The sequence below is a fragment of the Carya illinoinensis genome, chromosome 11, assembly GCF_018687715.1.
Source record: "Carya illinoinensis cultivar Pawnee chromosome 11, C.illinoinensisPawnee_v1, whole genome shotgun sequence".
Taxonomy (NCBI): domain Eukaryota; kingdom Viridiplantae; phylum Streptophyta; class Magnoliopsida; order Fagales; family Juglandaceae; genus Carya; species Carya illinoinensis.
In genome coordinates, this window is record NC_056762.1 from 18,816,870 (window position 1) to 18,842,307 (window position 25,438).

The window sequence follows — 25,438 nt, forward strand, 5'->3', positions numbered from 1 at the left end:
CAGGGTGCGGCTAGGTCGTAATAGGATTATATTAGTTTTTCGCTGGTAGCATGATGGGTGCGATCATACCAGCACTAATGCACCGGATCCCATCAGAACTCCGCAGTTAAGCGTGCTTGGGCGAGAGTAGTACTAGGATGGGTGACCTCCTGGGAAGTCCTCGTGTTGCACCCCCCCTTTTAATTTTTACCGCATCTCTGGTCGGATGGACCGGAACGAGAACCAGGGAATGGATTTTTAGGAAAATCGCACCGACCCCATCGCGTAGCAATGGGTATCGGTCAGATCGCCGGTTGGCATGAGATAGGCAGGGTGCGGCTAGGTCGTAATAGGATTATATTAGTTTTTCGCTGGTAGCATGATGGGTGCGATCATACCAGCACTAATGCACCGGATCCCATCAGAACTCCGCAGTTAAGCGTGCTTGGGCGAGAGTAGTACTAGGATGGGTGACCTCCTGGGAAGTCCTCGTGTTGCACCCCCCCTTTTTATTTTTACCGCATCTCCGGTCGGATGGACCGGAACGACAACCGGGCAATGGATTCTTAGGAAAATCGCACCGACCCCATCGCTATCAATCAGATCGCCAGTTGGCATGGGATAGGCAGGGTGCGGCTAGGTCGTAATAGGATTATATTAGTTTTTCGCTGGTAGCATGATGGGTGCGATCATACCAGCACTAATGCACCGGATCCCATCAGAACTCCGCAGTTAAGCGTGCTTGGGCGAGAGTAGTACTAGGATGGGTGACCTCCTGGGAAGTCCTCGTGTTGCACCCCCCCTTTTAATTTTTACCGCATCTCTGGTCGGATGGACCGGAACGAGAACCAGGGAATGGATTTTTAGGAAAATCGCACCGACCCCATCGCGTAGCGATGGGTATCGGTCAGATCGCCGGTTGGCATGAGATAGGCAGGGTGCGGCTAGGTCGTAATAGGATTATATTAGTTTTTCGCTGGTAGCATGATGGGTGCGATCATACCAGCACTAATGCACCGGATCCCATCAGAACTCCGCAGTTAAGCGTGCTTGGGCGAGAGTAGTACTAGGATGGGTGACCTCCTGGGAAGTCCTCGTGTTGCACCCCCCCTTTTTATTTTTACCGCATCTCCGGTCGGATGGACCGGAACGACAACCGGGCAATGGATTCTTAGGAAAATCGCACCGACCCCATCGCTATCAATCAGATCGCCAGTTGGCATGGGATAGGCAGGGTGCGGCTAGGTCGTAATAGGATTATATTAGTTTTTCGCTGGTAGCATGATGGGTGCGATCATACCAGCACTAATGCACCGGATCCCATCAGAACTCCGCAGTTAAGCGTGCTTGGGCGAGAGTAGTACTAGGATGGGTGACCTCCTGGGAAGTCCTCGTGTTGCACCCCCCCTTTTAATTTTTACCGCATCTCTGGTCGGATGGACCGGAACGAGAACCAGGGAATGGATTTTTAGGAAAATCGCACCGACCCCATCGCGTAGCAATGGGTATCGGTCAGATCGCCGGTTGGCATGAGATAGGCAGGGTGCGGCTAGGTCGTAATAGGATTATATTAGTTTTTCGCTGGTAGCATGATGGGTGCGATCATACCAGCACTAATGCACCGGATCCCATCAGAAACTCCGCAGTTAAGCGTGCTTGGGCGAGAGTAGTACTAGGATGGGTGACCTCCTGGGAAGTCCTCGTGTTGCACCCCCCCTTTTTATTTTTACCGCATCTCCGGTCGGATGGACCGGAACGACAACCGGGCAATGGATTCTTAGGAAAATCGCACCGACCCCATCGCGTAGCAATGGGTATCGATCAGATCGCCGGTTGGCATGGGATAGGCATGGTGCGGCTAGGTCGTAATAGGATTATATTAGTTTTTCGCTGGTAGCATGATGGGTGCGATCATACCAGCACTAATGCACCGGATCCCATCAGAACTCCGCAGTTAAGCGTGCTTGGGCGAGAGTAGTACTAGGATGGGTGATCTCCTGGGAAGTCCTCGTGTTGCACCCCCCCTTTTTATTTTTACCGCATCTCCGGTCGGATGGACCGGAACGACAACCGGGCAATGGATTCTTAGGAAAATCGCACCGACCCCATCGCTATCAATCAGATCGCCAGTTGGCATGGGATAGGCAGGGTGCGGCTAGGTCGTAATAGGATTATATTAGTTTTTCGCTGGTAGCATGATGGGTGCGATCATACCAGCACTAATGCACCGGATCCCATCAGAACTCCGCAGTTAAGCGTGCTTGGGCGAGAGTAGTACTAGGATGGGTGACCTCCTGGGAAGTCCTCGTGTTGCACCCCCCCTTTTAATTTTTACCGCATCTCTGGTCGGATGGACCGGAACGAGAACCAGGGAATGGATTTTTAGGAAAATCGCACCGACCCCATCGCGTAGCGATGGGTATCGGTCAGATCGCCGGTTGGCATGAGATAGGCAGGGTGCGGCTAGGTCGTAATAGGATTATATTAGTTTTTCGCTGGTAGCATGATGGGTGCGATCATACCAGCACTAATGCACCGGATCCCATCAGAACTCCGCAGTTAAGCGTGCTTGGGCGAGAGTAGTACTAGGATGGGTGACCTCCTGGGAAGTCCTCGTGTTGCACCCCCCCTTTTAATTTTTACCGCATCTCTGGTCGGATGGACCGGAACGAGAACCAGGGAATGGATTTTTAGGAAAATCGCACCGACCCCATCGCGTAGCAATGGGTATCGGTCAGATCGCCGGTTGGCATGAGATAGGCAGGGTGCGGCTAGGTCGTAATAGGATTATATTAGTTTTTCGCTGGTAGCATGATGGGTGCGATCATACCAGCACTAATGCACCGGATCCCATCAGAACTCCGCAGTTAAGCGTGCTTGGGCGAGAGTAGTACTAGGATGGGTGACCTCCTGGGAAGTCCTCGTGTTGCACCCCCCCTTTTTATTTTTACCGCATCTCCGGTCGGATGGACCGGAACGACAACCGGGCAATGGATTCTTAGGAAAATCGCACCGACCCCATCGCTATCAATCAGATCGCCAGTTGGCATGGGATAGGCAGGGTGCGGCTAGGTCGTAATAGGATTATATTAGTTTTTCGCTGGTAGCATGATGGGTGCGATCATACCAGCACTAATGCACCGGATCCCATCAGAACTCCGCAGTTAAGCGTGCTTGGGCGAGAGTAGTACTAGGATGGGTGACCTCCTGGGAAGTCCTCGTGTTGCACCCCCCCTTTTAATTTTTACCGCATCTCTGGTCGGATGGACCGGAACGAGAACCAGGGAATGGATTTTTAGGAAAATCGCACCGACCCCATCGCGTAGCGATGGGTATCGGTCAGATCGCCGGTTGGCATGAGATAGGCAGGGTGCGGCTAGGTCGTAATAGGATTATATTAGTTTTTCGCTGGTAGCATGATGGGTGCGATCATACCAGCACTAATGCACCGGATCCCATCAGAACTCCGCAGTTAAGCGTGCTTGGGCGAGAGTAGTACTAGGATGGGTGACCTCCTGGGAAGTCCTCGTGTTGCACCCCCCCTTTTTATTTTTACCGCATCTCCGGTCGGATGGACCGGAACGACAACCGGGCAATGGATTCTTAGGAAAATCGCACCGACCCCATCGCTATCAATCAGATCGCCAGTTGGCATGGGATAGGCAGGGTGCGGCTAGGTCGTAATAGGATTATATTAGTTTTTCGCTGGTAGCATGATGGGTGCGATCATACCAGCACTAATGCACCGGATCCCATCAGAACTCCGCAGTTAAGCGTGCTTGGGCGAGAGTAGTACTAGGATGGGTGACCTCCTGGGAAGTCCTCGTGTTGCACCCCCCCTTTTAATTTTTACCGCATCTCTGGTCGGATGGACCGGAACGAGAACCAGGGAATGGATTTTTAGGAAAATCGCACCGACCCCATCGCGTAGCAATGGGTATCGGTCAGATCGCCGGTTGGCATGAGATAGGCAGGGTGCGGCTAGGTCGTAATAGGATTATATTAGTTTTTCGCTGGTAGCATGATGGGTGCGATCATACCAGCACTAATGCACCGGATCCCATCAGAACTCCGCAGTTAAGCGTGCTTGGGCGAGAGTAGTACTAGGATGGGTGACCTCCTGGGAAGTCCTCGTGTTGCACCCCCCCTTTTTATTTTTACCGCATCTCCGGTCGGATGGACCGGAACGACAACCGGGCAATGGATTCTTAGGAAAATCGCACCGACCCCATCGCGTAGCAATGGGTATCGATCAGATCGCCGGTTGGCATGGGATAGGCATGGTGCGGCTAGGTCGTAATAGGATTATATTAGTTTTTCGCTGGTAGCATGATGGGTGCGATCATACCAGCACTAATGCACCGGATCCCATCAGAACTCCGCAGTTAAGCGTGCTTGGGCGAGAGTAGTACTAGGATGGGTGATCTCCTGGGAAGTCCTCGTGTTGCACCCCCCCTTTTTATTTTTACCGCATCTCCGGTCGGATGGACCGGAACGACAACCGGGCAATGGATTCTTAGGAAAATCGCACCGACCCCATCGCGTAGCAATGGGTATCGATCAGATCGCCGGTTGGCATGGGATAGGCATGGTGCGGCTAGGTCGTAATAGGATTATATTAGTTTTTCGCTGGTAGCATGATGGGTGCGATCATACCAGCACTAATGCACCGGATCCCATCAGAACTCCGCAGTTAAGCGTGCTTGGGCGAGAGTAGTACTAGGATGGGTGATCTCCTGGGAAGTCCTCGTGTTGCACCCCCCCTTTTTATTTTTACCGCATCTCCGGTCGGATGGACCGGAACGACAACCGGGCAATGGATTCTTAGGAAAATCGCACCGACCCCATCGCTATCAATCAGATCGCCAGTTGGCATGGGATAGGCAGGGTGCGGCTAGGTCGTAATAGGATTATATTAGTTTTTCGCTGGTAGCATGATGGGTGCGATCATACCAGCACTAATGCACCGGATCCCATCAGAACTCCGCAGTTAAGCGTGCTTGGGCGAGAGTAGTACTAGGATGGGTGACCTCCTGGGAAGTCCTCGTGTTGCACCCCCCCTTTTAATTTTTACCGCATCTCTGGTCGGATGGACCGGAACGAGAACCAGGGAATGGATTTTTAGGAAAATCGCACCGACCCCATCGCGTAGCGATGGGTATCGGTCAGATCGCCGGTTGGCATGAGATAGGCAGGGTGCGGCTAGGTCGTAATAGGATTATATTAGTTTTTCGCTGGTAGCATGATGGGTGCGATCATACCAGCACTAATGCACCGGATCCCATCAGAACTCCGCAGTTAAGCGTGCTTGGGCGAGAGTAGTACTAGGATGGGTGACCTCCTGGGAAGTCCTCGTGTTGCACCCCCCCTTTTAATTTTTACCGCATCTCTGGTCGGATGGACCGGAACGAGAACCAGGGAATGGATTTTTAGGAAAATCGCACCGACCCCATCGCGTAGCAATGGGTATCGGTCAGATCGCCGGTTGGCATGAGATAGGCAGGGTGCGGCTAGGTCGTAATAGGATTATATTAGTTTTTCGCTGGTAGCATGATGGGTGCGATCATACCAGCACTAATGCACCGGATCCCATCAGAACTCCGCAGTTAAGCGTGCTTGGGCGAGAGTAGTACTAGGATGGGTGACCTCCTGGGAAGTCCTCGTGTTGCACCCCCCTTTTTATTTTTACCGCATCTCCGGTCGGATGGACCGGAACGACAACCGGGCAATGGATTCTTAGGAAAATCGCACCGACCCCATCGCTATCAATCAGATCGCCAGTTGGCATGGGATAGGCAGGGTGCGGCTAGGTCGTAATAGGATTATATTAGTTTTTCGCTGGTAGCATGATGGGTGCGATCATACCAGCACTAATGCACCGGATCCCATCAGAACTCCGCAGTTAAGCGTGCTTGGGCGAGAGTAGTACTAGGATGGGTGACCTCCTGGGAAGTCCTCGTGTTGCACCCCCCCTTTTAATTTTTACCGCATCTCTGGTCGGATGGACCGGAACGAGAACCAGGGAATGGATTTTTAGGAAAATCGCACCGACCCCATCGCGTAGCGATGGGTATCGGTCAGATCGCCGGTTGGCATGAGATAGGCAGGGTGCGGCTAGGTCGTAATAGGATTATATTAGTTTTTCGCTGGTAGCATGATGGGTGCGATCATACCAGCACTAATGCACCGGATCCCATCAGAACTCCGCAGTTAAGCGTGCTTGGGCGAGAGTAGTACTAGGATGGGTGACCTCCTGGGAAGTCCTCGTGTTGCACCCCCCCTTTTTATTTTTACCGCATCTCCGGTCGGATGGACCGGAACGACAACCGGCAATGGATTCTTAGGAAATCGCACCGACCCCATCGCTATCAATCAGATCGCCAGTTGGCATGGGATAGGCAGGGTGCGGCTAGGTCGTAATAGGATTATATTAGTTTTTCGCTGGTAGCATGATGGGTGCGATCATACCAGCACTAATGCACCGGATCCCATCAGAACTCCGCAGTTAAGCGTGCTTGGGCGAGAGTAGTACTAGGATGGGTGACCTCCTGGGAAGTCCTCGTGTTGCACCCCCCCTTTTAATTTTTACCGCATCTCTGGTCGGATGGACCGGAACGAGAACCAGGGGAATGGATTTTTAGGAAAATCGCACCGACCCCATCGCGTAGCAATGGGTATCGGTCAGATCGCCGGTTGGCATGAGATAGGCAGGGTGCGGCTAGGTCGTAATAGGATTATATTAGTTTTTCGCTGGTAGCATGATGGGTGCGATCATACCAGCACTAATGCACCGGATCCCATCAGAACTCCGCAGTTAAGCGTGCTTGGGCGAGAGTAGTACTAGGATGGGTGACCTCCTGGGAAGTCCTCGTGTTGCACCCCCCTTTTTATTTTTACCGCATCTCCGGTCGGATGGACCGGAACGACAACCGGGCAATGGATTCTTAGGAAAATCGCACCGACCCCATCGCGTAGCAATGGGTATCGATCAGATCGCCGGTTGGCATGGGATAGGCATGGTGCGGCTAGGTCGTAATAGGATTATATTAGTTTTTCGCTGGTAGCATGATGGGTGCGATCATACCAGCACTAATGCACCGGATCCCATCAGAACTCCGCAGTTAAGCGTGCTTGGGCGAGAGTAGTACTAGGATGGGTGACCTCCTGGGAAGTCCTCGTGTTGCACCCCCCCTTTTTATTTTTACCGCATCTCCGGTCGGATGGACCGGAACGACAACCGGGCAATGGATTCTTAGGAAAATCGCACCGACCCCATCGCTATCAATCAGATCGCCAGTTGGCATGGGATAGGCAGGGTGCGGCTAGGTCGTAATAGGATTATATTAGTTTTTCGCTGGTAGCATGATGGGTGCGATCATACCAGCACTAATGCACCGGATCCCATCAGAACTCCGCAGTTAAGCGTGCTTGGGCGAGAGTAGTACTAGGATGGGTGACCTCCTGGAAGTCCTCGTGTTGCACCCCCCCTTTTAATTTTTACCGCATCTCTGGTCGGATGGACCGGAACGAGAACCAGGGAATGGATTTTTAGGAAAATCGCACCGACCCCATCGCGTAGCGATGGGTATCGGTCAGATCGCCGGTTGGCATGAGATAGGCAGGGTGCGGCTAGGTCGTAATAGGATTATATTAGTTTTTCGCTGGTAGCATGATGGGTGCGATCATACCAGCACTAATGCACCGGATCCCATCAGAACTCCGCAGTTAAGCGTGCTTGGGCGAGAGTAGTACTAGGATGGGTGACCTCCTGGGAAGTCCTCGTGTTGCACCCCCCCTTTTAATTTTTACCGCATCTCTGGTCGGATGGACCGGAACGAGAACCAGGGAATGGATTTTTAGGAAAATCGCACCGACCCATCGCGTAGCAATGGGTATCGGTCAGATCGCCGGTTGGCATGAGATAGGCAGGGTGCGGCTAGGTCGTAATAGGATTATATTAGTTTTTCGCTGGTAGCATGATGGGTGCGATCATACCAGCACTAATGCACCGGATCCCATCAGAACTCCGCAGTTAAGCGTGCTTGGGGCGAGAGTAGTACTAGGATGGGTGACCTCCTGGGAAGTCCTCGTGTTGCACCCCCCCCTTTTTATTTTTACCGCATCTCCGGTCGGATGGACCGGAACGACAACCGGGCAATGGATTCTTAGGAAAATCGCACCGACCCCATCGCTATCAATCAGATCGCCAGTTGGCATGGGATAGGCAGGGTGCGGCTAGGTCGTAAAAGGATTATATTAGTTTTTCGCTGGTAGCATGATGGGTGCGATCATACCAGCACTAATGCACCGGATCCCATCAGAACTCCGCAGTTAAGCGTGCTTGGGCGAGAGTAGTACTAGGATGGGTGACCTCCTGGGAAGTCCTCGTGTTGCACCCCCCCCTTTTAATTTTTACCGCATCTCTGGTCGGATGGACCGGAACGAGAACCAGGGAATGGATTTTTAGGAAAATCGCACCGACCCCATCGCGTAGCGATGGGTATCGGTCAGATCGCCGGTTGGCATGAGATAGGCAGGGTGCGGCTAGGTCGTAATAGGATTATATTAGTTTTTCGCTGGTAGCATGATGGGTGCGATCATACCAGCACTAATGCACCGGATCCCATCAGAACTCCGCAGTTAAGCGTGCTTGGGCGAGAGTAGTACTAGGATGGGTGACCTCCTGGGAAGTCCTCGTGTTGCACCCCCCCTTTTTATTTTTACCGCATCTCCGGTCGGATGGACCGGAACGACAACCGGGCAATGGATTCTTAGGAAAATCGCACCGACCCCATCGCTATCAATCAGATCGCCAGTTGGCATGGGATAGGCAGGGTGCGGCTAGGTCGTAATAGGATTATATTAGTTTTTCGCTGGTAGCATGATGGGTGCGATCATACCAGCACTAATGCACCGGATCCCATCAGAACTCCGCAGTTAAGCGTGCTTGGGCGAGAGTAGTACTAGGATGGGTGACCTCCTGGGAAGTCCTCGTGTTGCACCCCCCCTTTTAATTTTTACCGCATCTCTGGTCGGATGGACCGGAACGAGAACCAGGGAATGGATTTTTAGGAAAATCGCACCGACCCCATCGCGTAGCAATGGGTATCGGTCAGATCGCCGGTTGGCATGAGATAGGCAGGGTGCGGCTAGGTCGTAATAGGATTATATTAGTTTTTCGCTGGTAGCATGATGGGTGCGATCATACCAGCACTAATGCACCGGATCCCATCAGAACTCCGCAGTTAAGCGTGCTTGGGCTGAGAGTAGTACTAGGATGGGTGACCTCCTGGGAAGTCCTCGTGTTGCACCCCCCCTTTTTATTTTTACCGCATCTCCGGTCGGATGGACCGGAACGACAATCCGGGCAATGGATTCTTAGGAAAATCGCACCGACCCCATCGCGTAGCAATGGGTATCGATCAGATCGCCGGTTGGCATGGGATAGGCATGGTGCGGCTAGGTCGTAATAGGATTATATTAGTTTTTCGCTGGGTAGCATGATGGGTGCGATCATACCAGCACTAATGCACCGGATCCCATCAGAACTCCGCAGTTAAGCGTGCTTGGGCGAGAGTAGTACTAGGATGGGTGGATCTCCTGGGAAGTCCTCGTGTTGCACCCCCCCTTTTTATTTTTACCGCATCTCCGGTCGGATGGACCGGAACGACAACCGGGCAATGGATTCTTAGGAAAATCGCACCGACCCCATCGCTATCAATCAGATCGCCAGTTGGCATGGGATAGGCAGGGTGCGGCTAGGTCGTAATAGGATTATATTAGTTTTTTCGCTGGTAGCATGATGGGTGCGATCATACCAGCACTAATGCACCGGATCCCATCAGAACTCCGCAGTTAAGCGTGCTTGGGCGAGAGTAGTACTAGGATGGGTGACCTCCTGGGAAGTCCTCGTGTTGCACCCCCCCTTTTAATTTTTACCGCATCTCTGGTCGGATGGACCGGAACGAGAACCAGGGAATGGATTTTTAGGAAAATCGCACCGACCCCATCGCGTAGCGATGGGTATCGGTCAGATCGCCGGTTGGCATGAGATAGGCAGGGTGCGGCTAGGTCGTAATAGGATTATATTAGTTTTTCGCTGGTAGCATGATGGGTGCGATCATACCAGCACTAATGCACCGGATCCCATCAGAACTCCGCAGTTAAGCGTGCTTGGGCGAGAGTAGTACTAGGATGGGTGACCTCCTGGGAAGTCCTCGTGTTGCACCCCCCCTTTTAATTTTTACCGCATCTCTGGTCGGATGGACCGGAACGAGAACCAGGGAATGGATTTTTAGGAAAATCGCACCGACCCCATCGCGTAGCAATGGGTATCGGTCAGATCGCCGGTTGGCATGAGATAGGCAGGGTGCGGCTAGGTCGTAATAGGATTATATTAGTTTTTCGCTGGTAGCATGATGGGTGCGATCATACCAGCACTAATGCACCGGATCCCATCAGAACTCCGCAGTTAAGCGTGCTTGGGCGAGAGTAGTACTAGGATGGGTGACCTCCTGGGAAGTCCTCGTGTTGCACCCCCCCTTTTTATTTTTACCGCATCTCCGGTCGGATGGACCGGAACGACAACCGGGCAATGGATTCTTAGGAAAATCGCACCGACCCCATCGCTATCAATCAGATCGCCAGTTGGCATGGGATAGGCAGGGTGCGGCTAGGTCGTAATAGGATTATATTAGTTTTTCGCTGGTAGCATGATGGGTGCGATCATACCAGCACTAATGCACCGGATCCCATCAGAACTCCGCAGTTAAGCGTGCTTGGGCGAGAGTAGTACTAGGATGGGTGACCTCCTGGGAAGTCCTCGTGTTGCACCCCCCCTTTTAATTTTTACCGCATCTCTGGTCGGATGGACCGGAACGAGAACCAGGGAATGGATTTTTAGGAAAATCGCACCGACCCCATCGCGTAGCGATGGGTATCGGTCAGATCGCCGGTTGGCATGAGATAGGCAGGGTGCGGCTAGGTCGTAATAGGATTATATTAGTTTTTCGCTGGTAGCATGATGGGTGCGATCATACCAGCACTAATGCACCGGATCCCATCAGAACTCCGCAGTTAAGCGTGCTTGGGCGAGAGTAGTACTAGGATGGGTGACCTCCTGGGAAGTCCTCGTGTTGCACCCCCCCTTTTTATTTTTACCGCATCTCCGGTCGGATGGACCGGAACGACAACCGGGCAATGGATTCTTAGGAAAATCGCACCGACCCCATCGCTATCAATCAGATCGCCAGTTGGCATGGGATAGGCAGGGTGCGGCTAGGTCGTAATAGGATTATATTAGTTTTTCGCTGGTAGCATGATGGGTGCGATCATACCAGCACTAATGCACCGGATCCCATCAGAACTCCGCAGTTAAGCGTGCTTGGGCGAGAGTAGTACTAGGATGGGTGACCTCCTGGGAAGTCCTCGTGTTGCACCCCCCCTTTTAATTTTTACCGCATCTCTGGTCGGATGGACCGGAACGAGAACCAGGGAATGGATTTTTAGGAAAATCGCACCGACCCCATCGCGTAGCAATGGGTATCGGTCAGATCGCCGGTTGGCATGAGATAGGCAGGGTGCGGCTAGGTCGTAATAGGATTATATTAGTTTTTCGCTGGTAGCATGATGGGTGCGATCATACCAGCACTAATGCACCGGATCCCATCAGAACTCCGCAGTTAAGCGTGCTTGGGCGAGAGTAGTACTAGGATGGGTGACCTCCTGGGAAGTCCTCGTGTTGCACCCCCCCTTTTTATTTTTACCGCATCTCCGGTCGGATGGACCGGAACGACAACCGGGCAATGGATTCTTAGGAAAATCGCACCGACCCCATCGCGTAGCAATGGGTATCGATCAGATCGCCGGTTGGCATGGGATAGGCATGGTGCGGCTAGGTCGTAATAGGATTATATTAGTTTTTCGCTGGTAGCATGATGGGTGCGATCATACCAGCACTAATGCACCGGATCCCATCAGAACTCCGCAGTTAAGCGTGCTTGGGCGAGAGTAGTACTAGGATGGGTGATCTCCTGGGAAGTCCTCGTGTTGCACCCCCCCTTTTTATTTTTACCGCATCTCCGGTCGGATGGACCGGAACGACAACCGGGCAATGGATTCTTAGGAAAATCGCACCGACCCCATCGCGTAGCAATGGGTATCGATCAGATCGCCGGTTGGCATGGGATAGGCATGGTGCGGCTAGGTCGTAATAGGATTATATTAGTTTTTCGCTGGTAGCATGATGGGTGCGATCATACCAGCACTAATGCACCGGATCCCATCAGAACTCCGCAGTTAAGCGTGCTTGGGCGAGAGTAGTACTAGGATGGGTGATCTCCTGGGAAGTCCTCGTGTTGCACCCCCCCTTTTTATTTTTACCGCATCTCCGGTCGGATGGACCGGAACGACAACCGGGCAATGGATTCTTAGGAAAATCGCACCGACCCCATCGCTATCAATCAGATCGCCAGTTGGCATGGGATAGGCAGGGTGCGGCTAGGTCGTAATAGGATTATATTAGTTTTTCGCTGGTAGCATGATGGGTGCGATCATACCAGCACTAATGCACCGGATCCCATCAGAACTCCGCAGTTAAGCGTGCTTGGGCGAGAGTAGTACTAGGATGGGTGACCTCCTGGGAAGTCCTCGTGTTGCACCCCCCCTTTTAATTTTTACCGCATCTCTGGTCGGATGGACCGGAACGAGAACCAGGGAATGGATTTTTAGGAAAATCGCACCGACCCCATCGCGTAGCGATGGGTATCGGTCAGATCGCCGGTTGGCATGAGATAGGCAGGGTGCGGCTAGGTCGTAATAGGATTATATTAGTTTTTCGCTGGTAGCATGATGGGTGCGATCATACCAGCACTAATGCACCGGATCCCATCAGAACTCCGCAGTTAAGCGTGCTTGGGCGAGAGTAGTACTAGGATGGGTGACCTCCTGGGAAGTCCTCGTGTTGCACCCCCCCTTTTAATTTTTACCGCATCTCTGGTCGGATGGACCGGAACGAGAACCAGGGAATGGATTTTTAGGAAAATCGCACCGACCCCATCGCGTAGCAATGGGTATCGGTCAGATCGCCGGTTGGCATGAGATAGGCAGGGTGCGGCTAGGTCGTAATAGGATTATATTAGTTTTTCGCTGGTAGCATGATGGGTGCGATCATACCAGCACTAATGCACCGGATCCCATCAGAACTCCGCAGTTAAGCGTGCTTGGGCGAGAGTAGTACTAGGATGGGTGACCTCCTGGGAAGTCCTCGTGTTGCACCCCCCCTTTTTATTTTTACCGCATCTCCGGTCGGATGGACCGGAACGACAACCGGGCAATGGATTCTTAGGAAAATCGCACCGACCCCATCGCTATCAATCAGATCGCCAGTTGGCATGGGATAGGCAGGGTGCGGCTAGGTCGTAATAGGATTATATTAGTTTTTCGCTGGTAGCATGATGGGTGCGATCATACCAGCACTAATGCACCGGATCCCATCAGAACTCCGCAGTTAAGCGTGCTTGGGCGAGAGTAGTACTAGGATGGGTGACCTCCTGGGAAGTCCTCGTGTTGCACCCCCCCTTTTAATTTTTACCGCATCTCGGGTCGGATGGACCGGAACGAGAACCAGGGAATGGATTTTTAGGAAAATCGCACCGACCCCATCGCGTAGCGATGGGTATCGGTCAGATCGCCGGTTGGCATGAGATAGGCAGGGTGCGGCTAGGTCGTAATAGGATTATATTAGTTTTTCGCTGGTAGCATGATGGGTGCGATCATACCAGCACTAATGCACCGGATCCCATCAGAACTCCGCAGTTAAGCGTGCTTGGGCGAGAGTAGTACTAGGATGGGTGACCTCCTGGGAAGTCCTCGTGTTGCACCCCCCCTTTTTATTTTTACCGCATCTCCGGTCGGATGGACCGGAACGACAACCGGGCAATGGATTCTTAGGAAAATCGCACCGACCCCATCGCTATCAATCAGATCGCCAGTTGGCATGGGATAGGCAGGGTGCGGCTAGGTCGTAATAGGATTATATTAGTTTTTCGCTGGTAGCATGATGGGTGCGATCATACCAGCACTAATGCACCGGATCCCATCAGAACTCCGCAGTTAAGCGTGCTTGGGCGAGAGTAGTACTAGGATGGGTGACCTCCTGGGAAGTCCTCGTGTTGCACCCCCCCTTTTAATTTTTACCGCATCTCTGGTCGGATGGACCGGAACGAGAACCAGGGAATGGATTTTTAGGAAAATCGCACCGACCCCATCGCGTAGCAATGGGTATCGGTCAGATCGCCGGTTGGCATGAGATAGGCAGGGTGCGGCTAGGTCGTAATAGGATTATATTAGTTTTTCGCTGGTAGCATGATGGGTGCGATCATACCAGCACTAATGCACCGGATCCCATCAGAACTCCGCAGTTAAGCGTGCTTGGGCGAGAGTAGTACTAGGATGGGTGACCTCCTGGGAAGTCCTCGTGTTGCACCCCCCCTTTTTATTTTTACCGCATCTCCGGTCGGATGGACCGGAACGACAACCGGGCAATGGATTCTTAGGAAAATCGCACCGACCCCATCGCGTAGCAATGGGTATCGATCAGATCGCCGGTTGGCATGGGATAGGCATGGTGCGGCTAGGTCGTAATAGGATTATATTAGTTTTTCGCTGGTAGCATGATGGGTGCGATCATACCAGCACTAATGCACCGGATCCCATCAGAACTCCGCAGTTAAGCGTGCTTGGGCGAGAGTAGTACTAGGATGGGTGACCTCCTGGGAAGTCCTCGTGTTGCACCCCCCCTTTTTATTTTTACCGCATCTCCGGTCGGATGGACCGGAACGACAACCGGGCAATGGATTCTTAGGAAAATCGCACCGACCCCATCGCTATCAATCAGATCGCCAGTTGGCATGGGATAGGCAGGGTGCGGCTAGGTCGTAATAGGATTATATTAGTTTTTCGCTGGTAGCATGATGGGTGCGATCATACCAGCACTAATGCACCGGATCCCATCAGAACTCCGCAGTTAAGCGTGCTTGGGCGAGAGTAGTACTAGGATGGGTGACCTCCTGGGAAGTCCTCGTGTTGCACCCCCCCTTTTAATTTTTACCGCATCTCTGGTCGGATGGACCGGAACGAGAACCAGGGAATGGATTTTTAGGAAAATCGCACCGACCCCATCGCGTAGCGATGGGTATCGGTCAGATCGCCGGTTGGCATGAGATAGGCAGGGTGCGGCTAGGTCGTAATAGGATTATATTAGTTTTTCGCTGGTAGCATGATGGGTGCGATCATACCAGCACTAATGCACCGGATCCCATCAGAACTCCGCAGTTAAGCGTGCTTGGGCGAGAGTAGTACTAGGATGGGTGACCTCCTGGGAAGTCCTCGTGTTGCACCCCCCCTTTTAATTTTTACCGCATCTCTGGTCGGATGGACCGGAACGAGAACCAGGGAATGGATTTTTAGGAAAATCGCACCGACCCCATCGCGTAGCAATGGGTATCGGTCAGATCGCCGGTTGGCATGAGATAGGCAGGGTGCGGCTAGGTCGTAATAGGATTATATTAGTTTTTCGCTGGTAGCATGATGGGTGCGATCATACCAGCACTAATGCACCGGATCCCATCAGAACTCCGCAGTTAAGCGTGCTTGGGCGAGAGTAGTACTAGGATGGGTGACCTCCTGGGAAGTCCTCGTGTTGCACCCCCCCTTTTTATTTTTACCGCATCTCCGGTCGGATGGACCGGAACGACAACCGGGCAATGGATTCTTAGGAAAATCGCACCGACCCCATCGCTATCAATCAGATCGCCAGTTGGCATGGGATAGGCAGGGTGCGGCTAGGTCGTAAAAGGATTATATTAGTTTTTCGCTGGTAGCATGATGGGTGCGATCATACCAGCACTAATGCACCGGATCCCATCAGAACTCCGCAGTTAAGCGTGCTTGGGCGAGAGTAGTACTAGGATGGGTGACCTCCTGGGAAGTCCTCGTGTTGCACCCCCCCTTTTAATTTTTACCGCATCTCTGGTCGGATGGACCGGAACGAGAACCAGGGAATGGATTTTTAGGAAAATCGCACCGACCCCATCGCGTAGCGATGGGTATCGGTCAGATCGCCGGTTGGCATGAGATAGGCAGGGTGCGGCTAGGTCGTAATAGGATTATATTAGTTTTTCGCTGGTAGCATGATGGGTGCGATCATACCAGCACTAATGCACCGGATCCCATCAGAACTCCGCAGTTAAGCGTGCTTGGGCGAGAGTAGTACTAGGATGGGTGACCTCCTGGGAAGTCCTCGTGTTGCACCCCCCCTTTTTATTTTTACCGCATCTCCGGTCGGATGGACCGGAACGACAACCGGGCAATGGATTCTTAGGAAAATCGCACCGACCCCATCGCGTAGCAATGGGTATCGATCAGATCGCCGGTTGGCATGGGATAGGCATGGTGCGGCTAGGTCGTAATAGGATTATATTAGTTTTTCGCTGGTAGCATGATGGGTGCGATCATACCAGCACTAATGCACCGGATCCCATCAGAACTCCGCAGTTAAGCGTGCTTGGGCGAGAGTAGTACTAGGATGGGTGATCTCCTGGGAAGTCCTCGTGTTGCACCCCCCCTTTTTATTTTTACCGCATCTCCGGTCGGATGGACCGGAACGACAACCGGGCAATGGATTCTTAGGAAAATCGCACCGACCCCATCGCTATCAATCAGATCGCCAGTTGGCATGGGATAGGCAGGGTGCGGCTAGGTCGTAATAGGATTATATTAGTTTTTCGCTGGTAGCATGATGGGTGCGATCATACCAGCACTAATGCACCGGATCCCATCAGAACTCCGCAGTTAAGCGTGCTTGGGCGAGAGTAGTACTAGGATGGGTGACCTCCTGGGAAGTCCTCGTGTTGCACCCCCCCTTTTAATTTTTACCGCATCTCTGGTCGGATGGACCGGAACGAGAACCAGGGAATGGATTTTTAGGAAAATCGCACCGACCCCATCGCGTAGCGATGGGTATCGGTCAGATCGCCGGTTGGCATGAGATAGGCAGGGTGCGGCTAGGTCGTAATAGGATTATATTAGTTTTTCGCTGGTAGCATGATGGGTGCGATCATACCAGCACTAATGCACCGGATCCCATCAGAACTCCGCAGTTAAGCGTGCTTGGGCGAGAGTAGTACTAGGATGGGTGACCTCCTGGGAAGTCCTCGTGTTGCACCCCCCCTTTTAATTTTTACCGCATCTCTGGTCGGATGGACCGGAACGAGAACCAGGGAATGGATTTTTAGGAAAATCGCACCGACCCCATCGCGTAGCAATGGGTATCGGTCAGATCGCCGGTTGGCATGAGATAGGCAGGGTGCGGCTAGGTCGTAATAGGATTATATTAGTTTTTCGCTGGTAGCATGATGGGTGCGATCATACCAGCACTAATGCACCGGATCCCATCAGAACTCCGCAGTTAAGCGTGCTTGGGCGAGAGTAGTACTAGGATGGGTGACCTCCTGGGAAGTCCTCGTGTTGCACCCCCCCTTTTTATTTTTACCGCATCTCCGGTCGGATGGACCGGAACGACAACCGGGCAATGGATTCTTAGGAAAATCGCACCGACCCCATCGCTATCAATCAGATCGCCAGTTGGCATGGGATAGGCAGGGTGCGGCTAGGTCGTAATAGGATTATATTAGTTTTTCGCTGGTAGCATGATGGGTGCGATCATACCAGCACTAATGCACCGGATCCCATCAGAACTCCGCAGTTAAGCGTGCTTGGGCGAGAGTAGTACTAGGATGGGTGACCTCCTGGGAAGTCCTCGTGTTGCACCCCCCCTTTTAATTTTTACCGCATCTCTGGTCGGATGGACCGGAACGAGAACCAGGGAATGGATTTTTAGGAAAATCGCACCGACCCCATCGCGTAGCGATGGGTATCGGTCAGATCGCCGGTTGGCATGAGATAGGCAGGGTGCGGCTAGGTCGTAATAGGATTATATTAGTTTTTCGCTGGTAGCATGATGGGTGCGATCATACCAGCACTAATGCACCGGATCCCATCAGAACTCCGCAGTTAAGCGTGCTTGGGCGAGAGTAGTACTAGGATGGGTGACCTCCTGGGAAGTCCTCGTGTTGCACCCCCCCTTTTTATTTTTACCGCATCTCCGGTCGGATGGACCGGAACGACAACCGGGCAATGGATTCTTAGGAAAATCGCACCGACCCCATCGCGTAGCAATGGGTATCGATCAGATCGCCGGTTGGCATGGGATAGGCATGGTGCGGCTAGGTCGTAATAGGATTATATTAGTTTTTCGCTGGTAGCATGATGGGTGCGATCATACCAGCACTAATGCACCGGATCCCATCAGAACTCCGCAGTTAAGCGTGCTTGGGCGAGAGTAGTACTAGGATGGGTGATCTCCTGGGAAGTCCTCGTGTTGCACCCCCCCTTTTTATTTTTACCGCATCTCCGGTCGGATGGACCGGAACGACAACCGGGCAATGGATTCTTAGGAAAATCGCACCGACCCCATCGCTATCAATCAGATCGCCAGTTGGCATGGGATAGGCAGGGTGCGGCTAGGTCGTAATAGGATTATATTAGTTTTTCGCTGGTAGCATGATGGGTGCGATCATACCAGCACTAATGCACCGGATCCCATCAGAACTCCGCAGTTAAGCGTGCTTGGGCGAGAGTAGTACTAGGATGGGTGACCTCCTGGGAAGTCCTCGTGTTGCACCCCCCCTTTTAATTTTTAACGCATCTCTGGTCGGATGGACCGGAACGAGAACCAGGGAATGGATTTTTAGGAAAATCGCACCGACCCCATCGCGTAGCGATGGGTATCGGTCAGATCGCCGGTTGGCATGAGATAGGCAGGGTGCGGCTAGGTCGTAATAGGATTATATTAGTTTTTCGCTGGTAGCATGATGGGTGCGATCATACCAGCACTAATGCACCGGATCCCATCAGAACTCCGCAGTTAAGCGTGCTTGGGCGAGAGTAGTACTAGGATGGGTGACCTCCTGGGAAGTCCTCGTGTTGCACCCCCCCTTTTAATTTTTACCGCATCTCTGGTCGGATGGACCGGAACGAGAACCAGGGAATGGATTTTTAGGAAAATCGCACCGACCCCATCGCGTAGCAATGGGTATCGGTCAGATCGCCGGTTGGCATGAGATAGGCAGGGTGCGGCTAGGTCGTAATAGGATTATATTAGTTTTTCGCTGGTAGCATGATGGGTGCGATCATACCAGCACTAATGCACCGGATCCCATCAGAACTCCGCAGTTAAGCGTGCTTGGGCGAGAGTAGTACTAGGATGGGTGACCTCCTGGGAAGTCCTCGTGTTGCACCCCCCCTTTTTATTTTTACCGCATGTCCGGTCGGATGGACCGGAACGACAACCGGGCAATGGATTCTTAGGAAAATCGCACCGACCCCATCGCTATCAATCAGATCGCCAGTTGGCATGGGATAGGCAGGGTGCGGCTAGGTCGTAATAGGATTATATTAGTTTTTCGCTGGTAGCATGATGGGTGCGATCATACCAGCACTAATGCACCGGATCCCATCAGAACTCCGCAGTTAAGCGTGCTTGGGCGAGAGTAGTACTAGGATGGGTGACCTCCTGGGAAGTCCTCGTGTTGCACCCCCCCTTTTAATTTTTACCGCATCTCTGGTCGGATGGACCGGAACGAGAACCAGGGAATGGATTTTTAGGAAAATCGCACCGACCCCATCGCGTAGCGATGGGTATCGGTCAGATCGCCGGTTGGCATGAGATAGGCAGGGTGCGGCTAGGTCGTAATAGGATTATATTAGTTTTTCGCTGGTAGCATGATGGGTGCGATCATACCAGCACTAATGCACCGGATCCCATCAGAACTCCGCAGTTAAGCGTGCTTGGGCGAGAGTAGTACTAGGATGGGTGACCTCCTGGGAAGTCCTCGTGTTGCACCCCCCCTTTTAATTTTTACCGCATCTCTGGTCGGATGGACCGGAACGAGAACCAGGGAATGGATTTTTAGGAAAATCGCACCGACCCCATCGCGTAGCAATGGGTATCGGTCAGATCGCCGGTTGGCATGAGATAGGCAGGGTGCGGCTAGGTCGTAATAGGATTATATTAGTTTTTCGCTGGTAGCATGATGGGTGCGATCATACCAGCACTAATGCACCGGATCCCATCAGAACTCCGCAGTTAAGCGTGCTTGGGCGAGAGTAGTACTAGGATGGGTGACCTCCTGGGAAGTCCTCGTGTTGCACCCCCCCTTTTTATTTTTACCGCATCTCCGGTCGGATGGACCGGAACGACAACCGGGCAATGGATTCTTAGGAAAATCGCACCGACCCCATCGCGTAGCAATGGGTATCGATCAGATCGCCGGTTGGCATGGGATAGGCATGGTGCGGCTAGGTCGTAATAGGATTATATTAGTTTTTCGCTGGTAGCATGATGGGTGCGATCATACCAGCACTAATGCACCGGATCCCATCAGAACTCCGCAGTTAAGCGTGCTTGGGCGAGAGTAGTACTAGGATGGGTGACCTCCTGGGAAGTCCTCGTGTTGCACCCCTCCTTTTTATTTTTACCGCATCTCCGGTCGGATGGACCGGAACGACAACCGGGCAATGGATTCTTAGGAAAATCGCACCGACCCCATCGCGTAGCAATGGGTATCGATCAGATCGACGGTTCGCATGGGATAGGCATGGTGCGGCTAGGTCGTAATAGGATTATATTAGTTTTTCGCTGGTAGCATGATGGGTGCGATCCTACCAGCACTAATGCACCGGATCCCATCAGAACTCAGCAGTTAAGCGTGCTTGGGCGAGAGTAGTACTAGGATGGGTGACCTCCTGGGAAGTCCTCGTGTTGCACCCCCCCTTTTTATTTTTACCGCATCTCCGGTCGGATGGACCGGAACGACAACCGGGCAATGGATTCTTAGGAAAATCGCACCGACCCCATCGCTATCAATCAGATCGCCAGTTGGCATGGGATAGGCAGGGTGCGGCTAGGTCGTAATAGGATTATATTAGTTTTTCGCTGGTAGCATGATGGGTGCGATCATACCAGCACTAATGCACCGGATCCCATCAGAACTCCGCAGTTAAGCGCGCTTGGGCGAGAGTAGTACTAGGATGGGTGACCTCCTGGGAAGTCCTCGTGTTGCACCCCCCCTTTTAATTTTTACCGCATCTCTGGTCGGATGGACCGGAACGAGAACCAGGGAATGGATTTTTAGGAAAATCGCACCGACCCCATCGCGTAGCAATGGGTATCGGTCAGATCGCCGGTTGGCATGAGATAGGCAGGGTGCGGCTAGGTCGTAATAGGATTATATTAGTTTTTCGCTGGTAGCATGATGGGTGCGATCATACCAGCACTAATGCACCGGATCCCATCAGAACTCCGCAGTTAAGCGTGCTTGGGCGAGAGTAGTACTAGGATGGGTGACCTCCTGGGAAGTCCTCGTGTTGCACCCCCCCTTTTTATTTTTACCGCATCTCCGGTCGGATGGACCGGAACGACAACCGGGCAATGGATTCTTAGGAAAATCGCACCGACCCCATCGCGTAGCAATGGGTATCGATCAGATCGCCGGTTGGCATGGGATAGGCATGGTGCGGCTAGGTCGTAATAGGATTATATTAGTTTTTCGCTGGTAGCATGATGGGTGCGATCATACCAGCACTAATGCACCGGATCCCATCAGAACTCCGCAGTTAAGCGTGCTTGGGCGAGAGTAGTACTAGGATGGGTGACCTCCTGGGAGGTCCTCGTGTTGCACCCCTCCTTTTTATTTTTACCGCATCTCCGGTCGGATGGACCGGAACGACAACCGGGCAATGGATTCTTAGGAAAATCGCACCGACCCCATCGCGTAGCAATGGGTATCGATCAGATCGACGGTTCGCATGGGATAGGCATGGTGCGGCTAGGTCGTAATAGGATTATATTAGTTTTTCGCTGGTAGCATGATGGGTGCGATCCTACCAGCACTAATGCACCGGATCCCATCAGAACTCAGCAGTTAAGCGTGCTTGGGCGAGAGTAGTACTAGGATGGGTGACCTCCTGGGAAGTCCTCGTGTTGCACCCCCCCTTTTTATTTTTACCGCATCTCCGGTCGGATGGACCGGAACGACAACCGGGCAATGGATTCTTAGGAAAATCGCACCGACCCCATCGCTATCAATCAGATCGCCAGTTGGCATGGGATAGGCAGGGTGCGGCTAGGTCGTAATAGGATTATATTAGTTTTTCGCTGGTAGCATGATGGGTGCGATCATACCAGCACTAATGCACCGGATCCCATCAGAACTCCGCAGTTAAGCGCGCTTGGGCGAGAGTAGTACTAGGATGGGTGACCTCCTGGGAAGTCCTCGTGTTGCACCCCCCCTTTTAATTTTTACCGCATCTCTGGTCGGATGGACCGGAACGAGAACCAGGGAATGGATTTTTAGGAAAATCGCACCGACCCCATCGCGTAGCAATGGGTATCGGTCAGATCGCCGGTTGGCATGAGATAGGCAGGGTGCGGCTAGGTCGTAATAGGATTATATTAGTTTTTCGCTGGTAGCATGATGGGTGCGATCATACCAGCACTAATGCACCGGATCCCATCAGAACTCCGCAGTTAAGCGTGCTTGGGCGAGAGTAGTACTAGGATGGGTGACCTCCTGGGAAGTCCTCGTGTTGCACCCCCCTTTTTTATTTTTACCGCATCTCCGGTCGGATGGACCGGAACGACAACCGGGCAATGGATTCTTAGGAAAATCGCACCGACCCCATCGCGTAGCAATGGGTATCGATCAGATCGCCGGTTGGCATGGGATAGGCATGGTGCGGCTAGGTCGTAATAGGATTATATTAGTTTTTCGCTGGTAGCATGATGGGTGCGATCATACCAGCACTAATGCACCGGATCCCATCAGAACTCCGCAGTTAAGCGTGCTTGGGCGAGAGTAGTACTAGGATGGGTGACCTCCTGGGAAGTCCTCGTGTTGCACCCCCCCTTTTTATTTTTACCGCATCTCCGGTCGGATGGACCGGAACGACAACCGGGCAATGGATTCTTAGGAAAATCGCACCGACCCCATCGCTATCAATCAGATCGCCAGTTGGCATGGGATAGGCAGGGTGCGGCTAGGTCGTAATAGGATTATATTAGTTTTTCGCTGGTAGCATGATGGGTGCGATCATACCAGCACTAATGCACCGGATCCCATCAGAACTCCGCAGTTAAGCGTGCTTGGGCGAGAGTAGTACTAGGATGGGTGACCTCCTGGGAAGTCCTCGTGTTGCACCCCCCCTTTTAATTTTTACCGCATCTCTGGTCGGATGGACCGGAACGAGAACCAGGGAATGGATTTTTAGGAAAATCGCACCGACCCCATCGCGTAGCAATGGGTATCTGTCAGATCGCCGGTTGGCATGAGATAGGCAGGGTGCGGCTAGGTCGTAATAGGATTATATTAGTTTTTCGCTGGTAGCATGATGGGTGCGATCATACCAGCACTAATGCACCGGATCCCATCAGAACTCCGCAGTTAAGCGTGCTTGGGCGAGAGTAGTACTAGGATGGGTGACCTCCTGGGAAGTCCTCGTGTTGCACCCCCCCTTTTTATTTTTACCGCATCTCCGGTCGGATGGACCGGAACGACAACCGGGCAATGGATTCTTAGGAAAATCGCACCGACCCCATCGCGTAGCAATGGGTATCGATCAGATCGCCGGTTGGCATGGGATAGGCATGGTGCGGCTAGGTCGTAATAGGATTATATTAGTTTTTCGCTGGTAGCATGATGGGTGCGATCATACCAGCACTAATGCACCGGATCCCATCAGAACTCCGCAGTTAAGCGTGCTTGGGCGAGAGTAGTACTAGGATGGGTGACCTCCTGGGAAGTCCTCGTGTTGCACCCCTCCTTTTTATTTTTACCGCATCTCCGGTCGGATGGACCGGAACGACAACCGGGCAATGGATTCTTAGGAAAATCGCACCGACCCCATCGCGTAGCAATGGGTATCGATCAGATCGCCGGTTGGCATGGGATAGGCATGGTGCGGCTAGGTCGTAATAGGATTATATTAGTTTTTCGCTGGTAGCATGATGGGTGCGATCCTACCAGCACTAATGCACCGGATCCCATCAGAACTCCGCAGTTAAGCGTGCCTGGGCGAGAGTAGTACTAGGATGGGTGACCTCCTGGGAAGTCCTCGTGTTGCACCCCCCCTTTTTATTTTTACCGCATCTCCGGTCGGATGGACCGGAACGACAACCGGGCAATGGATTCTTAGGAAAATCGCACCGACCCCATCGCTATCAATCAGATCGCCAGTTGGCATGGGATAGGCAGGGTGCGGCTAGGTCGTAATAGGATTATATTAGTTTTTCGCTGGTAGCATGATGGGTGCGATCATACCAGCACTAATGCAACGGATCCCATCAGAACTCCGCAGTTAAGCGTGCTTGGGCGAGAGTAGTACTAGGATGGGTGACCTCCTGGGAAGTCCTCGTGTTGCACCCCCCCTTTTAATTTTTACCGCATCTCTGGTCGGATGGACCGGAACGAGAACCAGGGAATGGATTTTTAGGAAAATCGCACCGACCCCATCGCGTAGCAATGGGTATCGGTCAGATCGCCGGTTGGCATGAGATAGGCAGGGTGCGGCTAGGTCGTAATGGGATTATATTAGTTTTTCGCTGGTAGCATGATGGGTGCGATCATACCAGCACTAATGCACCGGATCCCATCAGAACTCCGCAGTTAAGCGTGCTTGGGCGAGAGTAGTACTAGGATGGGTGACCTCCTGGGAAGTCCTCGTGTTGCACCCCCCTTTTTTATTTTTACCGCATCTCCGGTCGGATGGACCGGAACGACAACCGGGCAATGGATTCTTAGGAAAATCGCACCGACCCCTTCGCGTAGCAATGGGTATCGATCAGATCGCCGGTTGGCATGGGATAGGCATGGTGCGGCTAGGTCGTAATAGGATTATATTAGTTTTTCGCTGGTAGCATGATGGGTGCGATCATACCAGCACTAATGCACCGGATCCCATCAGAACTCCGCAGTTAAGCGTGCTTGGGCGAGAGTAGTACTAGGATGGGTGACCTCCTGGGAAGTCCTCGTGTTGCACCCCCCCTTTTTATTTTTACCGCATCTCCGGTCGGATGGACCGGAACGACAACCGGGCAATGGATTCTTAGGAAAATCGCACCGACCCCATCGCTATCAATCAGATCGCCAGTTGGCATGGGATAGGCAGGGTGCGGCTAGGTCGTAATAGGATTATATTAGTTTTTCGCTGGTAGCATGATGGGTGCGATCATACCAGCACTAATGCACCGGATCCCATCAGAACTCCGCAGTTAAGCGTGCTTGGGCGAGAGTAGTACTAGGATGGGTGACCTCCTGGGAAGTCCTCGTGTTGCACCCCCCCT

The 25,438-nt window shown here is 52.5% G+C and overlaps 84 non-coding genes across 84 annotated transcripts; all 84 read left to right on the forward strand.

The window, feature by feature from the left end:
- The first annotated feature begins 55 nt into the window (after positions 1–55).
- LOC122284420 lies at positions 56–174 on the forward strand. Its single transcript, XR_006231784.1, has one exon. It is a non-coding gene; the product is annotated as a 5S ribosomal RNA (ribosomal RNA).
- Positions 175–363: 189 nt separating this feature from the next.
- On the forward strand, positions 364–482 carry LOC122284421. Its single transcript, XR_006231785.1, has one exon. It is a non-coding gene; the product is annotated as a 5S ribosomal RNA (ribosomal RNA).
- Positions 483–660: 178 nt separating this feature from the next.
- LOC122284422 lies at positions 661–779 on the forward strand. The gene has a single exon (XR_006231786.1). It is a non-coding gene; the product is annotated as a 5S ribosomal RNA (ribosomal RNA).
- A 189-nt stretch (positions 780–968) lies between these two features.
- LOC122284423 lies at positions 969–1,087 on the forward strand. The gene has a single exon (XR_006231787.1). It is a non-coding gene; the product is annotated as a 5S ribosomal RNA (ribosomal RNA).
- A 178-nt stretch (positions 1,088–1,265) lies between these two features.
- LOC122284425 lies at positions 1,266–1,384 on the forward strand. Its single transcript, XR_006231789.1, has one exon. It is a non-coding gene; the product is annotated as a 5S ribosomal RNA (ribosomal RNA).
- Positions 1,385–1,573: 189 nt separating this feature from the next.
- LOC122288426 lies at positions 1,574–1,693 on the forward strand. The gene has a single exon (XR_006235687.1). It is a non-coding gene; the product is annotated as a 5S ribosomal RNA (ribosomal RNA).
- Positions 1,694–1,882: 189 nt separating this feature from the next.
- Positions 1,883–2,001, forward strand: LOC122287645. Its single transcript, XR_006234935.1, has one exon. It is a non-coding gene; the product is annotated as a 5S ribosomal RNA (ribosomal RNA).
- A 178-nt stretch (positions 2,002–2,179) lies between these two features.
- LOC122284426 lies at positions 2,180–2,298 on the forward strand. Its single transcript, XR_006231790.1, has one exon. It is a non-coding gene; the product is annotated as a 5S ribosomal RNA (ribosomal RNA).
- Positions 2,299–2,487: 189 nt separating this feature from the next.
- LOC122284427 lies at positions 2,488–2,606 on the forward strand. Its single transcript, XR_006231791.1, has one exon. It is a non-coding gene; the product is annotated as a 5S ribosomal RNA (ribosomal RNA).
- A 189-nt stretch (positions 2,607–2,795) lies between these two features.
- Positions 2,796–2,914, forward strand: LOC122284428. Its single transcript, XR_006231792.1, has one exon. It is a non-coding gene; the product is annotated as a 5S ribosomal RNA (ribosomal RNA).
- Positions 2,915–3,092: 178 nt separating this feature from the next.
- LOC122284429 lies at positions 3,093–3,211 on the forward strand. The gene has a single exon (XR_006231793.1). It is a non-coding gene; the product is annotated as a 5S ribosomal RNA (ribosomal RNA).
- A 189-nt stretch (positions 3,212–3,400) lies between these two features.
- Positions 3,401–3,519, forward strand: LOC122284431. The gene has a single exon (XR_006231795.1). It is a non-coding gene; the product is annotated as a 5S ribosomal RNA (ribosomal RNA).
- A 178-nt stretch (positions 3,520–3,697) lies between these two features.
- On the forward strand, positions 3,698–3,816 carry LOC122284432. Its single transcript, XR_006231796.1, has one exon. It is a non-coding gene; the product is annotated as a 5S ribosomal RNA (ribosomal RNA).
- Positions 3,817–4,005: 189 nt separating this feature from the next.
- Positions 4,006–4,124, forward strand: LOC122284434. Its single transcript, XR_006231797.1, has one exon. It is a non-coding gene; the product is annotated as a 5S ribosomal RNA (ribosomal RNA).
- Positions 4,125–4,313: 189 nt separating this feature from the next.
- On the forward strand, positions 4,314–4,432 carry LOC122287646. Its single transcript, XR_006234936.1, has one exon. It is a non-coding gene; the product is annotated as a 5S ribosomal RNA (ribosomal RNA).
- Positions 4,433–4,621: 189 nt separating this feature from the next.
- LOC122287647 lies at positions 4,622–4,740 on the forward strand. Its single transcript, XR_006234937.1, has one exon. It is a non-coding gene; the product is annotated as a 5S ribosomal RNA (ribosomal RNA).
- A 178-nt stretch (positions 4,741–4,918) lies between these two features.
- Positions 4,919–5,037, forward strand: LOC122284435. The gene has a single exon (XR_006231798.1). It is a non-coding gene; the product is annotated as a 5S ribosomal RNA (ribosomal RNA).
- A 189-nt stretch (positions 5,038–5,226) lies between these two features.
- On the forward strand, positions 5,227–5,345 carry LOC122284436. Its single transcript, XR_006231799.1, has one exon. It is a non-coding gene; the product is annotated as a 5S ribosomal RNA (ribosomal RNA).
- A 189-nt stretch (positions 5,346–5,534) lies between these two features.
- Positions 5,535–5,653, forward strand: LOC122284438. Its single transcript, XR_006231801.1, has one exon. It is a non-coding gene; the product is annotated as a 5S ribosomal RNA (ribosomal RNA).
- A 177-nt stretch (positions 5,654–5,830) lies between these two features.
- LOC122284439 lies at positions 5,831–5,949 on the forward strand. The gene has a single exon (XR_006231802.1). It is a non-coding gene; the product is annotated as a 5S ribosomal RNA (ribosomal RNA).
- A 189-nt stretch (positions 5,950–6,138) lies between these two features.
- Positions 6,139–6,257, forward strand: LOC122284440. The gene has a single exon (XR_006231803.1). It is a non-coding gene; the product is annotated as a 5S ribosomal RNA (ribosomal RNA).
- A 176-nt stretch (positions 6,258–6,433) lies between these two features.
- Positions 6,434–6,552, forward strand: LOC122284441. Its single transcript, XR_006231804.1, has one exon. It is a non-coding gene; the product is annotated as a 5S ribosomal RNA (ribosomal RNA).
- A 190-nt stretch (positions 6,553–6,742) lies between these two features.
- LOC122284442 lies at positions 6,743–6,861 on the forward strand. Its single transcript, XR_006231805.1, has one exon. It is a non-coding gene; the product is annotated as a 5S ribosomal RNA (ribosomal RNA).
- A 188-nt stretch (positions 6,862–7,049) lies between these two features.
- LOC122284443 lies at positions 7,050–7,168 on the forward strand. Its single transcript, XR_006231806.1, has one exon. It is a non-coding gene; the product is annotated as a 5S ribosomal RNA (ribosomal RNA).
- A 178-nt stretch (positions 7,169–7,346) lies between these two features.
- LOC122288653 lies at positions 7,347–7,464 on the forward strand. The gene has a single exon (XR_006235907.1). It is a non-coding gene; the product is annotated as a 5S ribosomal RNA (ribosomal RNA).
- A 189-nt stretch (positions 7,465–7,653) lies between these two features.
- On the forward strand, positions 7,654–7,772 carry LOC122284444. The gene has a single exon (XR_006231807.1). It is a non-coding gene; the product is annotated as a 5S ribosomal RNA (ribosomal RNA).
- Positions 7,773–7,960: 188 nt separating this feature from the next.
- On the forward strand, positions 7,961–8,080 carry LOC122288187. The gene has a single exon (XR_006235456.1). It is a non-coding gene; the product is annotated as a 5S ribosomal RNA (ribosomal RNA).
- A 179-nt stretch (positions 8,081–8,259) lies between these two features.
- On the forward strand, positions 8,260–8,378 carry LOC122284445. The gene has a single exon (XR_006231808.1). It is a non-coding gene; the product is annotated as a 5S ribosomal RNA (ribosomal RNA).
- A 190-nt stretch (positions 8,379–8,568) lies between these two features.
- LOC122284446 lies at positions 8,569–8,687 on the forward strand. Its single transcript, XR_006231809.1, has one exon. It is a non-coding gene; the product is annotated as a 5S ribosomal RNA (ribosomal RNA).
- Positions 8,688–8,865: 178 nt separating this feature from the next.
- On the forward strand, positions 8,866–8,984 carry LOC122284447. Its single transcript, XR_006231810.1, has one exon. It is a non-coding gene; the product is annotated as a 5S ribosomal RNA (ribosomal RNA).
- A 189-nt stretch (positions 8,985–9,173) lies between these two features.
- LOC122283152 lies at positions 9,174–9,293 on the forward strand. The gene has a single exon (XR_006230632.1). It is a non-coding gene; the product is annotated as a 5S ribosomal RNA (ribosomal RNA).
- Positions 9,294–9,484: 191 nt separating this feature from the next.
- On the forward strand, positions 9,485–9,604 carry LOC122283196. The gene has a single exon (XR_006230674.1). It is a non-coding gene; the product is annotated as a 5S ribosomal RNA (ribosomal RNA).
- A 179-nt stretch (positions 9,605–9,783) lies between these two features.
- Positions 9,784–9,902, forward strand: LOC122284449. The gene has a single exon (XR_006231812.1). It is a non-coding gene; the product is annotated as a 5S ribosomal RNA (ribosomal RNA).
- Positions 9,903–10,091: 189 nt separating this feature from the next.
- LOC122284450 lies at positions 10,092–10,210 on the forward strand. The gene has a single exon (XR_006231813.1). It is a non-coding gene; the product is annotated as a 5S ribosomal RNA (ribosomal RNA).
- A 189-nt stretch (positions 10,211–10,399) lies between these two features.
- On the forward strand, positions 10,400–10,518 carry LOC122284451. The gene has a single exon (XR_006231814.1). It is a non-coding gene; the product is annotated as a 5S ribosomal RNA (ribosomal RNA).
- Positions 10,519–10,696: 178 nt separating this feature from the next.
- LOC122284452 lies at positions 10,697–10,815 on the forward strand. The gene has a single exon (XR_006231815.1). It is a non-coding gene; the product is annotated as a 5S ribosomal RNA (ribosomal RNA).
- A 189-nt stretch (positions 10,816–11,004) lies between these two features.
- LOC122284453 lies at positions 11,005–11,123 on the forward strand. The gene has a single exon (XR_006231816.1). It is a non-coding gene; the product is annotated as a 5S ribosomal RNA (ribosomal RNA).
- Positions 11,124–11,301: 178 nt separating this feature from the next.
- Positions 11,302–11,420, forward strand: LOC122284454. Its single transcript, XR_006231817.1, has one exon. It is a non-coding gene; the product is annotated as a 5S ribosomal RNA (ribosomal RNA).
- Positions 11,421–11,609: 189 nt separating this feature from the next.
- LOC122284455 lies at positions 11,610–11,728 on the forward strand. The gene has a single exon (XR_006231818.1). It is a non-coding gene; the product is annotated as a 5S ribosomal RNA (ribosomal RNA).
- A 189-nt stretch (positions 11,729–11,917) lies between these two features.
- Positions 11,918–12,036, forward strand: LOC122287649. The gene has a single exon (XR_006234939.1). It is a non-coding gene; the product is annotated as a 5S ribosomal RNA (ribosomal RNA).
- Positions 12,037–12,225: 189 nt separating this feature from the next.
- LOC122287650 lies at positions 12,226–12,344 on the forward strand. Its single transcript, XR_006234940.1, has one exon. It is a non-coding gene; the product is annotated as a 5S ribosomal RNA (ribosomal RNA).
- A 178-nt stretch (positions 12,345–12,522) lies between these two features.
- LOC122284456 lies at positions 12,523–12,641 on the forward strand. The gene has a single exon (XR_006231819.1). It is a non-coding gene; the product is annotated as a 5S ribosomal RNA (ribosomal RNA).
- A 189-nt stretch (positions 12,642–12,830) lies between these two features.
- Positions 12,831–12,949, forward strand: LOC122284457. Its single transcript, XR_006231820.1, has one exon. It is a non-coding gene; the product is annotated as a 5S ribosomal RNA (ribosomal RNA).
- A 189-nt stretch (positions 12,950–13,138) lies between these two features.
- LOC122284458 lies at positions 13,139–13,257 on the forward strand. The gene has a single exon (XR_006231821.1). It is a non-coding gene; the product is annotated as a 5S ribosomal RNA (ribosomal RNA).
- A 178-nt stretch (positions 13,258–13,435) lies between these two features.
- On the forward strand, positions 13,436–13,554 carry LOC122284460. The gene has a single exon (XR_006231823.1). It is a non-coding gene; the product is annotated as a 5S ribosomal RNA (ribosomal RNA).
- Positions 13,555–13,743: 189 nt separating this feature from the next.
- LOC122284461 lies at positions 13,744–13,862 on the forward strand. Its single transcript, XR_006231824.1, has one exon. It is a non-coding gene; the product is annotated as a 5S ribosomal RNA (ribosomal RNA).
- A 178-nt stretch (positions 13,863–14,040) lies between these two features.
- On the forward strand, positions 14,041–14,159 carry LOC122284462. The gene has a single exon (XR_006231825.1). It is a non-coding gene; the product is annotated as a 5S ribosomal RNA (ribosomal RNA).
- Positions 14,160–14,348: 189 nt separating this feature from the next.
- On the forward strand, positions 14,349–14,467 carry LOC122284463. Its single transcript, XR_006231826.1, has one exon. It is a non-coding gene; the product is annotated as a 5S ribosomal RNA (ribosomal RNA).
- Positions 14,468–14,656: 189 nt separating this feature from the next.
- LOC122284464 lies at positions 14,657–14,775 on the forward strand. Its single transcript, XR_006231827.1, has one exon. It is a non-coding gene; the product is annotated as a 5S ribosomal RNA (ribosomal RNA).
- A 178-nt stretch (positions 14,776–14,953) lies between these two features.
- Positions 14,954–15,072, forward strand: LOC122284465. The gene has a single exon (XR_006231828.1). It is a non-coding gene; the product is annotated as a 5S ribosomal RNA (ribosomal RNA).
- A 189-nt stretch (positions 15,073–15,261) lies between these two features.
- Positions 15,262–15,380, forward strand: LOC122284466. Its single transcript, XR_006231829.1, has one exon. It is a non-coding gene; the product is annotated as a 5S ribosomal RNA (ribosomal RNA).
- Positions 15,381–15,569: 189 nt separating this feature from the next.
- Positions 15,570–15,688, forward strand: LOC122284467. Its single transcript, XR_006231830.1, has one exon. It is a non-coding gene; the product is annotated as a 5S ribosomal RNA (ribosomal RNA).
- A 178-nt stretch (positions 15,689–15,866) lies between these two features.
- On the forward strand, positions 15,867–15,985 carry LOC122284468. The gene has a single exon (XR_006231832.1). It is a non-coding gene; the product is annotated as a 5S ribosomal RNA (ribosomal RNA).
- Positions 15,986–16,174: 189 nt separating this feature from the next.
- LOC122284469 lies at positions 16,175–16,293 on the forward strand. The gene has a single exon (XR_006231833.1). It is a non-coding gene; the product is annotated as a 5S ribosomal RNA (ribosomal RNA).
- A 189-nt stretch (positions 16,294–16,482) lies between these two features.
- On the forward strand, positions 16,483–16,601 carry LOC122287651. The gene has a single exon (XR_006234941.1). It is a non-coding gene; the product is annotated as a 5S ribosomal RNA (ribosomal RNA).
- Positions 16,602–16,779: 178 nt separating this feature from the next.
- On the forward strand, positions 16,780–16,898 carry LOC122284471. Its single transcript, XR_006231835.1, has one exon. It is a non-coding gene; the product is annotated as a 5S ribosomal RNA (ribosomal RNA).
- Positions 16,899–17,087: 189 nt separating this feature from the next.
- On the forward strand, positions 17,088–17,206 carry LOC122284472. The gene has a single exon (XR_006231836.1). It is a non-coding gene; the product is annotated as a 5S ribosomal RNA (ribosomal RNA).
- Positions 17,207–17,395: 189 nt separating this feature from the next.
- LOC122284473 lies at positions 17,396–17,514 on the forward strand. Its single transcript, XR_006231838.1, has one exon. It is a non-coding gene; the product is annotated as a 5S ribosomal RNA (ribosomal RNA).
- A 178-nt stretch (positions 17,515–17,692) lies between these two features.
- Positions 17,693–17,811, forward strand: LOC122284474. The gene has a single exon (XR_006231839.1). It is a non-coding gene; the product is annotated as a 5S ribosomal RNA (ribosomal RNA).
- A 189-nt stretch (positions 17,812–18,000) lies between these two features.
- LOC122284475 lies at positions 18,001–18,119 on the forward strand. Its single transcript, XR_006231840.1, has one exon. It is a non-coding gene; the product is annotated as a 5S ribosomal RNA (ribosomal RNA).
- Positions 18,120–18,308: 189 nt separating this feature from the next.
- Positions 18,309–18,427, forward strand: LOC122287652. Its single transcript, XR_006234942.1, has one exon. It is a non-coding gene; the product is annotated as a 5S ribosomal RNA (ribosomal RNA).
- A 178-nt stretch (positions 18,428–18,605) lies between these two features.
- On the forward strand, positions 18,606–18,724 carry LOC122284476. The gene has a single exon (XR_006231841.1). It is a non-coding gene; the product is annotated as a 5S ribosomal RNA (ribosomal RNA).
- Positions 18,725–18,913: 189 nt separating this feature from the next.
- LOC122284477 lies at positions 18,914–19,032 on the forward strand. Its single transcript, XR_006231842.1, has one exon. It is a non-coding gene; the product is annotated as a 5S ribosomal RNA (ribosomal RNA).
- A 189-nt stretch (positions 19,033–19,221) lies between these two features.
- Positions 19,222–19,340, forward strand: LOC122284478. Its single transcript, XR_006231844.1, has one exon. It is a non-coding gene; the product is annotated as a 5S ribosomal RNA (ribosomal RNA).
- A 178-nt stretch (positions 19,341–19,518) lies between these two features.
- Positions 19,519–19,637, forward strand: LOC122284479. Its single transcript, XR_006231845.1, has one exon. It is a non-coding gene; the product is annotated as a 5S ribosomal RNA (ribosomal RNA).
- Positions 19,638–19,826: 189 nt separating this feature from the next.
- On the forward strand, positions 19,827–19,945 carry LOC122284480. The gene has a single exon (XR_006231846.1). It is a non-coding gene; the product is annotated as a 5S ribosomal RNA (ribosomal RNA).
- A 189-nt stretch (positions 19,946–20,134) lies between these two features.
- On the forward strand, positions 20,135–20,253 carry LOC122284482. The gene has a single exon (XR_006231848.1). It is a non-coding gene; the product is annotated as a 5S ribosomal RNA (ribosomal RNA).
- A 189-nt stretch (positions 20,254–20,442) lies between these two features.
- On the forward strand, positions 20,443–20,561 carry LOC122284483. The gene has a single exon (XR_006231850.1). It is a non-coding gene; the product is annotated as a 5S ribosomal RNA (ribosomal RNA).
- A 189-nt stretch (positions 20,562–20,750) lies between these two features.
- Positions 20,751–20,869, forward strand: LOC122283083. The gene has a single exon (XR_006230567.1). It is a non-coding gene; the product is annotated as a 5S ribosomal RNA (ribosomal RNA).
- Positions 20,870–21,047: 178 nt separating this feature from the next.
- On the forward strand, positions 21,048–21,166 carry LOC122287993. Its single transcript, XR_006235271.1, has one exon. It is a non-coding gene; the product is annotated as a 5S ribosomal RNA (ribosomal RNA).
- A 189-nt stretch (positions 21,167–21,355) lies between these two features.
- LOC122284484 lies at positions 21,356–21,474 on the forward strand. Its single transcript, XR_006231851.1, has one exon. It is a non-coding gene; the product is annotated as a 5S ribosomal RNA (ribosomal RNA).
- A 189-nt stretch (positions 21,475–21,663) lies between these two features.
- Positions 21,664–21,782, forward strand: LOC122287239. Its single transcript, XR_006234540.1, has one exon. It is a non-coding gene; the product is annotated as a 5S ribosomal RNA (ribosomal RNA).
- Positions 21,783–21,971: 189 nt separating this feature from the next.
- Positions 21,972–22,090, forward strand: LOC122283084. Its single transcript, XR_006230568.1, has one exon. It is a non-coding gene; the product is annotated as a 5S ribosomal RNA (ribosomal RNA).
- Positions 22,091–22,268: 178 nt separating this feature from the next.
- Positions 22,269–22,387, forward strand: LOC122287994. The gene has a single exon (XR_006235272.1). It is a non-coding gene; the product is annotated as a 5S ribosomal RNA (ribosomal RNA).
- A 189-nt stretch (positions 22,388–22,576) lies between these two features.
- On the forward strand, positions 22,577–22,695 carry LOC122284485. Its single transcript, XR_006231852.1, has one exon. It is a non-coding gene; the product is annotated as a 5S ribosomal RNA (ribosomal RNA).
- A 189-nt stretch (positions 22,696–22,884) lies between these two features.
- On the forward strand, positions 22,885–23,003 carry LOC122284486. Its single transcript, XR_006231853.1, has one exon. It is a non-coding gene; the product is annotated as a 5S ribosomal RNA (ribosomal RNA).
- A 178-nt stretch (positions 23,004–23,181) lies between these two features.
- LOC122284487 lies at positions 23,182–23,300 on the forward strand. The gene has a single exon (XR_006231854.1). It is a non-coding gene; the product is annotated as a 5S ribosomal RNA (ribosomal RNA).
- Positions 23,301–23,489: 189 nt separating this feature from the next.
- LOC122284488 lies at positions 23,490–23,608 on the forward strand. The gene has a single exon (XR_006231855.1). It is a non-coding gene; the product is annotated as a 5S ribosomal RNA (ribosomal RNA).
- A 189-nt stretch (positions 23,609–23,797) lies between these two features.
- On the forward strand, positions 23,798–23,916 carry LOC122284490. Its single transcript, XR_006231856.1, has one exon. It is a non-coding gene; the product is annotated as a 5S ribosomal RNA (ribosomal RNA).
- Positions 23,917–24,105: 189 nt separating this feature from the next.
- Positions 24,106–24,224, forward strand: LOC122288136. Its single transcript, XR_006235409.1, has one exon. It is a non-coding gene; the product is annotated as a 5S ribosomal RNA (ribosomal RNA).
- Positions 24,225–24,402: 178 nt separating this feature from the next.
- On the forward strand, positions 24,403–24,521 carry LOC122288090. The gene has a single exon (XR_006235365.1). It is a non-coding gene; the product is annotated as a 5S ribosomal RNA (ribosomal RNA).
- A 189-nt stretch (positions 24,522–24,710) lies between these two features.
- LOC122284491 lies at positions 24,711–24,829 on the forward strand. Its single transcript, XR_006231857.1, has one exon. It is a non-coding gene; the product is annotated as a 5S ribosomal RNA (ribosomal RNA).
- A 189-nt stretch (positions 24,830–25,018) lies between these two features.
- LOC122284492 lies at positions 25,019–25,137 on the forward strand. Its single transcript, XR_006231858.1, has one exon. It is a non-coding gene; the product is annotated as a 5S ribosomal RNA (ribosomal RNA).
- Positions 25,138–25,315: 178 nt separating this feature from the next.
- LOC122284494 lies at positions 25,316–25,434 on the forward strand. Its single transcript, XR_006231860.1, has one exon. It is a non-coding gene; the product is annotated as a 5S ribosomal RNA (ribosomal RNA).
- Positions 25,435–25,438: the final 4 nt, after the last annotated feature.